Raw genomic sequence first — 14,579 nt, forward strand, 5'->3', positions numbered from 1 at the left:
GCTTTCTTTCTTTTTCCTTTTCCTTTTGTCCTTTTTCCTCCTCTTCCTCCTCCTCCTCCTCCTCCTCCTCCTCCTCCTCTTCTTTCTTCTTCTTCTTTCTTCTTCTTGTGACAGGGCTTCTCTGTGTACCTCAGGTTGTCCCAGAACTTGCTCTGTAGACCAGGCTGGCCTCGAACTTGGAGATCTGCCTTCCTCAGCCTCCTGAGCTCTGGGACTCTTGGTGTGTGCCACCACCATCCCATTGTTAAATCTTTTACTGAGGCTTTGTTAAAAGACAAAACACACAAATAAAGCAAGATGAAGGAAAACTTAAACCAGAATATTACTCTCTGAAGTCCTTTATCACAGATACGTCTGCTCAGTAGACCTTTGAAAGTATTATTGCTTAGCTTGAGACCACTAGCCATGTTCCTAGAATCCAGTCTCATCATCTATCCATCCACATCAAACAACAAACACGTTTGATATATATATATATATATATATATATATATATATATATATATATTTGCCAACAAGTGTGCTTGCTTGTCCTAAGTTCTAAAGATATGGTAAGGAACAAGGAAATATCCGTTTTCATACTTTTCTTTATGTTACCTATACATATATGTTCTCATCTTCCATGGCCAGGTCACATATTTAGCAGCTTGAAACAACATATATTGGTCATCTCCCAGTTCTGAGTCAGGGGTCTGGGCACAGTTTATTTAGATGGGCTCTCTACACAGGGTCTCACAAAGCTGGAATCGAGACTCCTCACCAGGTAGGCTCCCCTATAAGCATTCTCACAACATGACAGCTCATTTATTCAAAACCAACAAAGGTAACATGTCTTGTCCCAGTCTGCCATAGCCAAGTCCTAGCACCATTGCCATGTTCTATCAGTTGGAGGTAAGCCCCAGGCTCTATACACACTCAGAGGGAGGAAATCACACATTACTCAGGACGTGGATTTGGGGGTCACCATAGGGTATGTCCACTATGTTGTCTTTGAGCAAGAAGAGACAACATGAGAGGCACTTGTTCTGCCTTAGAAGGACTCAACAGGGGAGCTTCTTTGAGGAAGTGTTCCTTGACCTGAGACTTAGATGATGATGTGGAACTAATGGCTCGGCAGAAATCTAGTGAAAAAATGTTTTTGGCTTAAAAACTAGACAAAAAGTCAGAAGTTGGTGGCGCACACCTTTCAGCACTCAGGAGGCAGAGGCAGGTGGATCTCTGTGAGTTCAAGGCCAGCCTAGTCTACAGAGTGAGTTCTAAGGCAACTCTAGAAACCCTGTCTCAAAAGAAAAAAGACGGCTCAGCAGGTGAAAGCTTCAGCCACGCACGTCTGAAGGCTGAACTTGATCCCAAGATTCCATGAAAAGATGGAACAGGAGAACCAGCTCCACAGAGCTGTCTTCCGACCTCCACGTGCATGCCATGGCATGAGCAAGCAAGCACACACACACACACACACACACACACACACACACACACACACACACATTTAAACATAAGGCCAGGCAAAAGCAGCACACACTTTTAATCCCAGCACTTTGGAGGCAGAGGCAGGGAGATCTCTGAGTTCGAGGCCAGCCTGGTCTACAGAGCTAGATCCAGGACAGCCAGGGCTACACAGAGAAACCCTGTCTCGGGGAAAAGAAAGGAAGGAAGGAAGGAAGGAAGGAAGGAAGGAAGGAAGGAAGGAAGGAAGGAAGGAAGGAAGGAAGGGAAAAGAAAGAAAGAAAGAAAGAAAGAAAGAAAGAAAGAAAGAAAGAAAGAAAGAAAGAAAGAAAGAAAGAGGAAGGGAGGAAGGGAGGAAGAGAGGAAGGGAGGAAGGAAGAAAGAGAAAAAAGAAAGAAATGCACAGGGTCCTCTCTCATTTATCCTTGTATACCAGGCTCCGTACTAGGAAGTTCTGATACAAAGAAAACAGTCAAACTATCTGCTCCACAGAGCTCCATGTTACCAAATAATCCGCAGCTCCTTGAGCACTCAGGACCTTGAGCCTTTTCACACGGTTGTTTTGTCTGCCAAGAATATCCTATCCGTTACCCCCTGATGGTGTCATTAATTCTTGCCATTCTTCAGTCCAGTCGAACAGTCCTACCTGTGGGAGGATGACTCAGGGACTAGCAAGTTGCTCAGCAGGTAAGATGCCTCAAGCCTGGCGATCTGTGTCTGATCGCCTGGACCCCCAGGGTGGAAGGAGAGAACCAACTCCCGAAATCTGTCCTTTACCCTCCACACAGTGTCATGCTGCTCAAGTGCCCTTACTCATACACATGGGCATACAAATTAAAAAAATAAATGCAATGATTAAAAAAAATAGATTCCACTGACCCCAGATCTCAAAAAGAATAATTATTCCTTTTTGCATGATTTCTTTTTTTTCTTTTCTTTTCTTTTCTTTTCTTTCTTTCTTTTTTGGTTGTTGGTGTTTGTTTGTTTGTTTTGGAGACAAGGTTTCTTTGTATAGCCCTGATTGTCCTGGAACTCGCTCTGTAGACCAGGCTGGCCTTGAACTCACAGAGATCCGCCTGCCTCTGCCTCCTGAGGGCTGGGATTACAGGCACGCGCGCGCGCGCGCGCACACACACACACACACAGGCTCCTTTTGCAAATGTCTAATGTTGCATTGTCACACTGCACTTTGATCACTTGTTTTCATTACTAGATGGTAAAACAATTTAAAATGAGAGACCGTATCTGGGGGTGGGGAGCGCAGGGGTGGAGGGCAGATGCGAAGGCATGGGGACATGAATGAGATCAAGATACATAATGTAAAAGACACAAAGAATAAATAGAGAAAATAAAATGAGACACTGTGTAACTGTGTCTGATTAATTACTATCCCTAGCAAGCATCTTAGTAGCTGTCCTTTAAAACACTGTTGAAATAAATTGTTTAAAATGGTCCCTAAGACATGAGAAACAAGCTAGGCATGGTGGCTGGAGGCCTGTGATCCCAGCCCTCGGGAGGCAAAGGTAGGCAGATCTCTATGAGTTCGAGGTCCAGCCTGGTATACACAGTGAGTTCCGGACCAGCCAAGGCTACAAAGTGAGACTCTCTCTCTCCCAAAAAACAAAAAACAAAACAACAGCAAAAAATTAGGCATAAGAACGGTGCTGAGATCTTGTAATCAAGCGCGAGGCCAGCCAGGGCTCCATAGCAAGATCCTGCCTCAAAAAAAAAAAAAAAGAATGGTGCTGAGATCTTGAAGTTCCTGGAGTCTATCCATCTTCAATTTAACTGTAACGTGGTATAGTTAGAACAGTTAATGTTCATAGCCATCATCTTTTCATTTCTAGCTATATATTTTAAGGCTACTTTTATATTTCATTCCTACATTAAAATAGTGTTCTTCAGGTTATATTCACAATTACTGTGCTTTATTAAGGTATATGTTGTAGGTATGATGGGGGGTTGAGACAGTCTCCCTATATGGCTGGCCTCTAACTCAGAGACCCACCTGCTTTTGCCTTGTAGGTGCTGGGATCAAAGTCACACATCATCATACCTAGCTATATGTTATCCTTTTAAGTATTCTGTTTTCACCTGCTCATAAATGGAACACAAATTTTTGTACTTCACTCAAATGCTAGTATGTGAGAAGAACACATAATGTGCCTTTTATAGGCCCCTAAACCATCAGACTCCCCAGACTTCCATCTGTGCATTCATTTAGAAGCCAATGACTTATAGACGCTGCTAACCAATCAACAGCTCTTATCAACCCCTTCTGGAACCTTACGTCAAAAAAAAATGCTCTATCAGTTTTCATCTTTGAAAGCTTTGTGATTCTCGGTGATGAGCACAACAGTCATATAATGTTGTCACGCTAAAGCATAAGGTGTTTTCCTCTAGGTCTTTCTTTCTTTTTTTGTTTTGGTTTGTTTTTTGAGACAGAGTTTCACCATGTAGCCCTGGCTGTCCTGGAACTCACTCTGTAGACCAGGCTGGCCTCAAAACTCAGAGATCCATCTGCCTCTGCCTCCCAAGTGCTGGGACTAAAGGCATGCACTGCCAGCCACTGCCTGGCATCCTCTATTATTTCATACAGTTAATTAATATGTGAAAATCATATTTCCTTAGGAAGATTTGTGACCTCAGAGAGTAGTGACCAAAGCCTCTGCTGCTACAAACCCAGAAAGTGTCTAATAAATCATAACCCAAGCGAAAAGCCAGCTAAGGACATAAAGCAAGACAAATATTTGATCCTATATAAGCTTCTTTGTGCCTAGAGAGTTGGCAGGGGTGAGAAGGGGGATTCATAATGAATATCCTATTTATTGCACATTCTACAGATGTTTGATAATTTTCCAATATTTTCTCCGGTTATTAAGCAAGTCCACATTTTTCTCACCCAGAGGCTAAGGCTGCTGCATAAGCATTTGAAATGCACTCAAGTTTAAAAACAAGACCTTCTTATGGCCTTGCATTCTAGTTTTTTTCTGGCTTTTGATAAATATTTATCTGGCCCTTCATACTGACCTCCAAATAACTGTGCTGGACTATCTGCTTTCAGAAATTACAAAGATAATTTCAAGGGCACAATTTGTGCAATAATGAAGCTACTGTGATACCCACACTCCTGACCTTCACCCTGAACAAGATTAGTGCACATCCATCCTTTGTGGAGGCTTCCTAAAACAAAGAGAAACCCACATCCAAAATGAGTTTCTTCTTTCTCAAGCTAGAATTCCCCTAGTTAAAACCAATTAAATATTTAGACATGGCTTCCAAACAAAACTAATTATGCCTTCAAATGTGAACTTCTGCTTGAAATAGACCCTTTCTTCCTTAGCATTGAAGAGTAACTTTTTTTAATGTGTGTGTGTGTGTGTGTGTGTGTGTGTGTGCCTGTGTATGTGACATATACATCGGTGTCCTTGGAGGCCAGGAGAGAGTATTGGTCCCTCTCAGGGTGGGGTTACCTGCCCTGGTTGCTGGGAATCAAACTTGATCTTTGGAAGAGGAGAAAGTTTTTTTTAACTGCTGAGCCATCACTCAAGATTCAACTTTTGTTTTTTAATTCTTTGTTTGACACAAGATCTTGCCCTTTAGCCTAGGCTAGCATGGAATTTATGACATGGTTAAGGTTAGCCTAGGCTAGCCTCACAGCAATCCTCCTGCCTCAGCCTTTCAAATGCTAAGATCCTAGTTGTGTGAAACCATACTTGGCTAAAAGAACAATTTTCTAAATCTCTTATGTGATAGGAAATCAAATCATACAGCAAATTTTTATAATTTATTTTTATTTTATGTTCATTGGTGTTTTGCCTCCGTGTATGTCTGTATGAGGGTGTCAGAAGCCCTGGATTGGAGTTACAGACAAGTGTGAGCTGCCATGTGGGTGCTGGGAATTGAACCTGGGTCTTCTGGAAGAGCAGCCAGTGCTGTTAACTGCTAAGCCATCTCTCCAGCCCCAATCAAATTTAATATAAAATCTTGTTTAAATTTTAACCTCAAAATTTTTCAAAACATAGCCAGGTGTGGTGGTACAAACCTGAAATCCTTACATTCCAGGGATGGAACAGGAGAGTCATCAGTTCAAAACCACCCTTGGCTACATACTGAGTTTCAGGTCCGCTTATCTCAAAACCAACAAAACAAACAAAAAACCCTATAACAATAAAAATAGCATTCAAGGGGCTGGAGAGCTGGCTCAGCTGGCTGAAGATCATTGTCTGCTCTTCCAGAGGACCCAGGTTCAATTCCCAGCACCCACATGGTAGTTCACAGCTATCTGCAACTCAGTTCCAGGGAATCTGACACCCTCACACAGACATACATGCAGGCAAAACACCAATGCATATAAAATAAAAATAAATAAAATTTCAAAACATCAATTATAAAGACAACAGTTATGAAAATGCTGGCTATGACCCTTCTATGGGGCAGCCTAGGGTATGCCCCTACTTGCTCCAACACGACACAGTATCATTGGCATCTTTGAACCATTATTACAGAGGCTGGAGATGGTTCAGTGTTTAAGAGCACATATTGCTTTTGCAAAGGACCAAGTTTGGCTCTAAGCACCTATATCAGACAACTCAGAACCACCTGTGACACCCGATCCAAGGGATCTATCATCTCTGGCTTCCAAAAGCAGTGTATTCATGTGCACATACACACACATACATTAAAATAATACAAATAAATGCAAAAACCCATTATTGCCTTCTCCTAGCGGACTCATTCCTTTTTGAGATTATTTTGGGGATAGTTCTCATATTAATAATTTTCCCTTACATATCTGCTACCATCCAAAATGCTCTAAAAAGAATCCCCTAGCTGGGTGGTGGTGGCGGCGGCGCATGCCTTTCATCCCAGCACTCGGGAGGCAGAGGCAGGTGGATCTCTGAGTTCAAGGACTACCAAGTGAGTTCCAGGAAAGGCAGAAACCCTGTCTCGAAAGAAAGAAGAAAAAAAAAAAAAGAATCCCCTAAACTTCCAGGTGGTGATGGTGTACACCTTTAATCCTAGAACTTGGGAGACAGAAGCAGGTGGACTCTATGAATCTGAGGCTAGCCTGGTCTACAAAGGAAGTTCCAAGACAGCTGGCTTGCATAATGAGACCCTGTTCAAAACAAAACAAAACAAAACCTAAAAATGTGCTCAATACATTTATTCTTTTGAAAACATGGAATAAAAAGGTGAAACTATTAGACCTCTTGTTCTTTTCTTCCCTCCAATGCCACACAATAATTTTTCCAGACACTAAAAATAAGTATCTTTAGGAAAATGTAGCAATTCCAAAATATACAAAATGTCTTTGTAGCTAAGGATTACTCAGATGTCCTGTTTGCCAAGTTGTTATGCAAAATATTTGTAAGAAATCTCAGTTGCCATTATCTTACCTTCCTGTGTCTCCCTATAATAATTTTTTTCGTTCCTAGACACCAGACTTTAGTAATAAAAAAATATGGAAGCAGAGAGAACTTCAGTGAAGTGATTGTATCGCCAAACAGTTTTCTAGTTAGAAGATTAATGATCAATGTCACACTTTGATTACCCACTGTTTACCGCTTACCTGCTTAAGTGTAACGAAGGACAGGACGCAGCTTAACTCCTCAGCTTACCTTCCTTCACCACATTCCTGTCTTTATCCCTTGCTTTTACTCTCAACATTTAGACACATTGGGTCTCTCTTTTTTAATTTATTTAACTTTTATTTTATGTGCATTGGTGTCAGATCCCCTGGAACTGGAGCTACAGATAGATTCGAGCTGCCATGTGGGTGCTGGGAATTGAACCCAGGTCCTCTGGAAGAGCAGCCAGTGCTCTTAACTGCTGAGCCATCTCTCCAGCCTCCTTGAATCTCTTTTTTTTGTGTGTGTGTATAGTTCTGGGGGTTGAACCCAGGGCCTTGCACATGCCAGGCAAGTGATCTGCCACTGAACTACATTCTTAGTCCTCGAATCTCTTACAGTTCTACAAACATAGCAAATCCTTTGGCAAAGTCTGTTTTCTTTTTACACACACACACACACACACACACACACACACACACACACACACACTTTAAAAACAAAAAGCGAGGGTCTCTCTATGTTACCCAGTCTGTCCTTGACCTCAAATTGTGCTCTCTCTCTCTCTCTCTCTCTCTCTCTCTCTCTCTCTCTCTCTCTCTCTCTCTCTCTCTCTCTCTCTCTTCTGTGTGTGTGTGTGTGTGTGTTTCTCTGTGTGTGCTTTTTTGAGACAGGGTTTCTCTGTGTAGCCCTGTAACTCACTCTGTAGACCAGGCTAGCCTCTGCCTCCCAGAGTGCTGGGATTAAAGGCCTTCAACATCACCGCCCAGCTTTTGGTGTTGTGGGTTTTGTTTTTGAGACAAGTCTCACTTTGTAGCTCAGGCTGACCTCAGATTCACTACTCTGCTGCCTCCACCTCCTGAGGCATGCAGCACCTTGTCAGTTTCTCACCAGTTCTTAATCTCTTCCCCAGACAGCCCAGCAACTGGGAAAACTGATCCTCAGCAGAGGGCGGAAAACAGGAGTCAATATGCAACCAGAGGTCAAACTAACTTTTCCTTGAAGTAGTGTTTGCTCTTGAGGGCCCCTTTATCTTCACTCAAAACTACTTACGCTTCCTCTAAACGTCCTTACGCCCTCTGCTTCCTTCTCCCCAGTGGAGAGGATACACAAACTGCTACATTTCCTGGGGTTACTGGGTTTTCACTTACTGCCGATATACCTATTTGTGTCATAAACTTGCACGTTGTTCTTCTGTCAGTCTGTTGGTAGCTTATCTCAGCCGACTCCTTTATTGAACCTGAGAGGGAGGGAGAGGTTCTTTGACACCTACGGATTGCACGATGATTGCCTGGCGCTGGAAGGCAGTTGTAGGGAGTTGGTAGTAAAGGCAAGTGATTGCTACTGACTACAGAGCGGCTTGTTGCTATGGCAGCACGTGCTGTGGGAGCAGCATTTGGGAGGCTGAGACAGGAGGATGACAAGTCTGAGACGAGCCTGGACTATAGAGCGAGGCCCTCCCCCAACTCAAAAACTCATGCATAGTTATATGCAAGGCCCTGTATCTGATCCTCAGCACGGTATTTCATTTTGGGCCATGGAAATGCTCCAATCTTTCCTAAAACTGACTGCAGTGGTAACTCAGCAGCTCCAGGAGCACACTAAAAGCCCTTCTGTTGAACTGGGTTTGGTGATGATGCACACCTGGAATCCTAGCATTGTGAGTTCAAGGCCAGTCTGGTCTACGTAGTGAGTTCCAGGCCAGCCAGGACTATAGTGAGATCCTGTCTACAAACAAACAAACAAACAAACAAACAAACAAACAAACAGGATAAATGGGAGCCAGCAGGAAGGCTTAGAGGGTAAAAGCACTCACCACTAAACCTGATGCCCTGAGTGTGATCCCCGGGAACCATGGGGTAGAAGGAGAGAACTGGGGTGGGGGTCGGGGGAGGTGCACGTCTTTAATCCCAGCACTTGGGAGGCAGAGGCAGGCAGATCTCTGTGAGTTCAGAGGCCAACTTGGTCTACAAAGGGAGTTCCAGGGCAGCTAGAGCTACACAGAGAAACCCTGTCTCAAAAAAACTAAAAAAAAAAAAAAAAAAAATTACAAATAGTATTTAAAATGTAAGTGGATATGAGAAAGTAATTCCAAGTCTTGCTTATGGTATTTCAGAACCTGAGCAAAGAATTTTAAGACCTGGTAATGATCAAATGTACCTAGTCTAGCATTTTACAAAAAAAAAAAAAAAACAAAACAAAACAACCATAACTTCTGCCTATAAAAAAAGTTTAAAACTATGAAAACAATATCTCACTCAGATATTTAGGAGGCATTACATTATACATGTTTTCGGTTTGCTGGTGCTTTCTACGTTCTTTCCAGTGCTAGGAATTGAACCTAGAGCCTCATGTGCGTGAGACAAGCACACTACCACAGAGCGCCAGGTAGCTGACCATAGTGCAATGGCTCGTGCATGCCCAGCAGTCCACGAGCATCACAAATTAGAGTAAGTGGGTTATGAGAGGATATACAGAGAGAGAAGAGAGGACACAAAGTTGGGAGGGTGAAGGATGAGGATGCACCTAGGAGGAGTTGGGGGGAGGGGTGTGGGTGGGCATAGTCAAAATAAATTGTATTGTTCGCATGTATGCGATTCTCAAAAAAACAAAGTATTAGTTTAAACTACAAAAAATAAAATAAAAATAACATAAAATGTAAGTGGAGAGCATTTTATCATTAACTATAAAATTACTAAGAGTCGGGGCTAGAGAGATGGCTCAGAGGTTAAGAGCACTGACTGCTCTTCCAGAGGTCCTGAGTTCAATTCCCAGCAACCGCATGGTGGCTCACAGCCATCTGTAACTAGATCTGGTGCCCTCTTCTGGCCTGCCGTCATACATGCTGTATACATAATAAATAAATAAAATCTTTTTAAAAAAATTACTAAGAGTCATACTTAAAAGGGGTAGCTTAAAAGCAACATCAACAAAAACTCCTCTGACTCTGTCATTAACCTTAGAAGCAGTATGAAATCAAGATGATAAAACTGGCCACTTCTTTCCCATGGTACTTTGCCTGATATTATCAGCATATTTATAAACAATTTGGTTCATTGAGAACAATGTCCGAGATCTTAAGTTGTTTTGAGATATAGAACTGGAACACAAATACAAAAATTAACCAACAAAATCTTAACTTTGGATCTCAAAGTGGGTTCTGGACTTTTCAAACTTTGCTGAGATTCCCGGTGACCTTTCTACTTTCTTTTAAACCCTTTTAACAGTGAACTGAGCATGAGATGGAGCTGTGATATGAGAATTTCTTTTTTTTTTTTTTTTTTTTTTTTTTTTTTTTTTTTTTTTTTTGGTTTTTTTCGAGACAGGGTTTCTCTGTGTAGCTTTGCGCCTTTCCTGGAGCTCACTTGGTAGCCCAGGTTGGCCTCGAACTCACAGAGATCCGCCTGGCTCTGCCTCCCGAGTGCTGGGATTAAAGGCGTGCGCCACCACCGCCCGGCTGAGATGTAATCTTTTTGTTGGCAGACTTACTTTAATTTTTTCTCAAAGAATTCTCACCTAGCAATTCCAGCATTGAATCCCAGGTAACTGTTACAGCAGCCATCAGGAAACCGACCAGCAGTGGTAAGGAGTCACACTGGTCTCCCAGTACTAAGACTAGGGGAAGGGAAGTTAGCAAGACCAGAATGGAAAACAAATGACAAGAGAGTTATGAATGAAGTCATTGGTTCACTAAAGACAAGAGAGTTATGAATGAAGTCACTGGTTCACTTATGACAAGAGAGTTGTGAATGAAGTAATTGGTTCACTAATGACAAAAGAGTTATGAATGATGTCATCAGTTCATTAATGACAAGATAGTTATGAATGAAGTCATTGGTTCACTAATGACAAGAGAGTTGTGAATGAAGTCATTGGTTCACTAAATACAAGTGCGTTATGAATGATGTCATTGATTCACTAATGACAAGAGAGTTATGAATGATGTCATTGATTCACTAATGACAAGAGTTATGAATGATGTCATTGGTTCACTAATGACAAGAGAGTTATGAATGATGTCATCGGTTCACTAATGACAAGAGAGTTATGAATGAAGTCACTGGCTCACTAGGTGATACTTAGAAAATCAGCAAGCATTTTTGCAAATATCACTGCAGAATAGGAAGGTGCTTGCTTTCTAGAATTGGTCCAGGAAGGTAGATATCTAGGATTTGTTTGATTATCAATAAAGTGAAGTTTATTTAAGTTTTGCAGATTACAAACCATAGCCACATCTTTTTTATTTTTATTTTTGTACTTACTTATTGACAGATTCCTTTTTTTGGAGTCTCTGTGAGTGGTCTAAAGCATGCATCATCATCACTATCTTAAGAAATAGGGCTAGGGATGCACTCTAGTGGTAAAGTTCTTGTATAGTGTGTGCAGGGCCATGGGTTCAACCCCTGGCCAAAAAAAAAAAAAAAATATATATATATATATATATATATATATATATATATATATAAAATATAAAATGTGTAATTATTATATAATGATATAAAAATAATGACAACAATCTCAACATTCAGGATGCTGAAATAGGAGGATAGTCAAAAATTCAAAGTTGAAGCCGGGCGGTGGTGGCGCACGCCTTTAATCCCAGCACTCGGGAGGCAGAGCCAGGAGGATCTCTGTGAGTTTGAGGCCAGCCTGGGCTACCAAGTGAGTCCCAGGAAAGGCGCAAAGCTACACAGAGAAACCCTGTCTCGAAAAAACCAAAAAAAAAAAAAAAATTCAAAGTTGTGCATAGTGGTGAATACCTTTAATCTCAGAACTTGGGAGGCAGAGGCAGGTGGATGTCTGTGAGTTTGAGGATAGCCTGGTCTACAGAGCAAGTTCCAGTACAGTCAGGGCTACACAGAGAAATCCTGTCTTGAACACCCCCCAAAATAATAATAATATAATAATAATAATAATAATAATAATAATAATAATAATAATAATGTTCTCTCTCCCACCTCAAGGCCCAGTCATGAGCTATGGCCCTTTTATTCCAATAAACATCACTGAAAGGAGGGTAGAGGTAGGAAGAAATGAACGGAAAACAAAAAGTAAAAATAGTTGTGTTTTAAAAATATTCAACATATGAATAGTTATTTTAACTTGGCTTATTTGCCCAACAACTTTCTCTCTCTCTTTCTCTCTCTCTCTCTCTCTTTCTCTGTGTGTGTGTGTGTGTGTGCGTGCAGATGTGTGTGCTCATGTGTATGTGTTGATGTATGTCCATGTGTGTGCGTTCTGTGGTCAGTCGAGGGAGTGGTTCCTCAGGAGCCATCCACCTTGTTCTTTGAGACAGGGTCTCTCCCTGGGATCTGGCACTTGCTGATTAGGCTAGACTGGCTGTCAAGCCCCAAGGCTGTTAGCCGCAACGCTGACATGCTGGAATTACATGTATGAGCCAGCATGTCAGCTTTGGCATGTGTGTTGGGTCTTCATGCTTGTGTGGCAAGCATGTCACTGAGTTATTTCCCAGTCCACTTCGTCACTTTTCTTTTTTTTATTTTTATGTGGTTTGGATCCCCTGGAACTGGAGTTACAGACAGATGTGAGCTGACATGTGGGTGCTGGGAACTGAACCCGGGTCCTTTGGAAGATCAGCCAGTGATCTTAACCGCTGAGCCATCTCTCCAGCCCACACTTTGCCACTTTTCCTTTTTTTTTTTTTTTTTTTTTTTTGTTTTGTTTTTTGTTTTTTTTGTTTTTGTTTTTTCAAGACAGGGTTTCTCTGTGTAGTTTTGGTGCCTGTCCTGGATCTTACTCTGTAGACCAGGCTGGCCTTGAACTCACGGAGATCCGCCTGGCTCTGCCTCCCGAGGCTGGGATTAAAGGCATGTGCCACCACCACCTGGCCATCACTTTTCAAGAAAAGAAAATTGCTGATGGAGTGAGAGAATTCTGACTTTGACTAACAGTAATGGAGTGTAGAATGCTGGGAAATCACTCAGTGTCTGCCTCCTCGTGTGGAGAACAGGCATAATCAAACGCACCTGATCCTCATGATCAGTACGGACTGCTCACAGTTGTTATGAGAACTGATGAACAGCTGTAAACTGCTTTGAAATCCCGTATGAAGACACTCGATCTCTATCTGGGAGAGACAGAGGCAGGGCTGGGAGGTCACCCCCATCCAGAGCCGAGCTTGGGTCTCACTTGTTTAACTTGAACATCTACTTGGCAAACGTAATTCAGCAGTGGAGATGCTGTTACGCAATTTTTTTTTTTGGTTTTTCGAGACAGGGTTTCTCTGTGTAGCTTTGCGCCTTTTCCTGGAACTCACTTGGTAGCCCAGGCTGGCCTCGAACTCACAGAGATCCGCCTGCCTCTGCCTCCCGAGTGCTGGGGCAATTTTTTAAAATATGTGTTTCAAAAGCACATAATAGTTCCCCCCCAGGACTTCAGCCTCATATTATTTACAAGAATGAATACACGCCGGGCGGTGGTGGCGCACGCCTTTAATCCCAGCACTCGGGAGGCAGAGCCAGGCGGATCTCTGTGAGTTCGAGGCCAGCCTGGGCTACCAAGTGAGTCCCAGGAAAGGCGCAAAGCTACACAGAGAAACCCTGTCTCGAAAAACCAAAAAAAAAAAAAAAAAAAAAAAAAAAAAAAAAAAAAAAGAATGAATACACAAAGTGATTAACTTAGTCCTCAAACAAACGTAGCACATCCAGCTCTTTTGTGTGGTATTGAAATTTTTTTCTTTCCTTTTCTGTAGGCAAAAAATTGTTAATTGTTTATCGGTTTTTACTTTTTTTTTTTTTAACATTTTTTTGTGACTCTGTACTGGGGACATGTAAATGCCACAGCTTACATGTGTAGGTCAGAGATGTTTCTCTCTTTCCACCACATGAGTTCCTGGAGACAGATTTCAAGTTCTCAGGCTCAACCACAGGTTTCTCTGTGTAGCCTGGCTGTCCTGAAATTCACTCTGTAGACCAGGCTGGCCTTGATCTCAGAGATCTGCCCATCTTTGCCTCCCAAGTGCTGGAATTAAAAGCATGTACCAGCACCACCTGGCTGAATGAATTATATTTTCTCTTTCCAATTCCATCTCATTTAACTTTTTATATGTACTATGGCAATGTGATACTGTCAGGATTATTGTTACTTCGCAGTTAAGTTTTGAAGTCAGAAAACCTGAGTCCTTTGTTCCTTTTCAAGATTGTGTTAAAGCTGTGTGGTGGTACAGAGGCAGGCAGATCTCTGTGAGTTCTAGGCAAGCATGGTCTACAGAGTGAATTCCAGGACAGCCAGGGCTACACAGAGAGACCCTGTCTCAGACACACACACACACACACACACACACACACACACACACACACACTTAGGTCTCTTTCATTTCTATATTAATTTTTCAATTTTTATAAAAAATAAGTAGGGCCAGGCCTGGCTATAATCTCAATTCAATATTCAAGAAGCTGAGGGATTTCAAATTTAAGGCCAGCCTGGGCTACATAGCAAATACCAGGGAAATATGAGACACTGTCTCAAAAGAGCTGGGATGGGGGGCCAGAGAGATGGTTCAGCAGTTAAGAGCACTGACTGTTCTTCCAGAGGACCTGGGTT

General features: G+C 42.1%; 1 protein-coding gene across 1 annotated transcript in view; it reads left to right on the forward strand.

Annotated features, from left to right (window-relative positions):
- The window catches only part of Sumo1 (small ubiquitin like modifier 1), a 147,329-nt gene that overhangs the window by 31,629 nt on the left and 101,121 nt on the right, over positions 1–14,579 (forward strand). The window lies entirely within an intron of this gene.

Source organism: Peromyscus maniculatus, chromosome 13 (genome assembly GCF_049852395.1).
Source record: "Peromyscus maniculatus bairdii isolate BWxNUB_F1_BW_parent chromosome 13, HU_Pman_BW_mat_3.1, whole genome shotgun sequence".
NCBI lineage: Eukaryota > Metazoa > Chordata > Mammalia > Rodentia > Cricetidae > Peromyscus > Peromyscus maniculatus.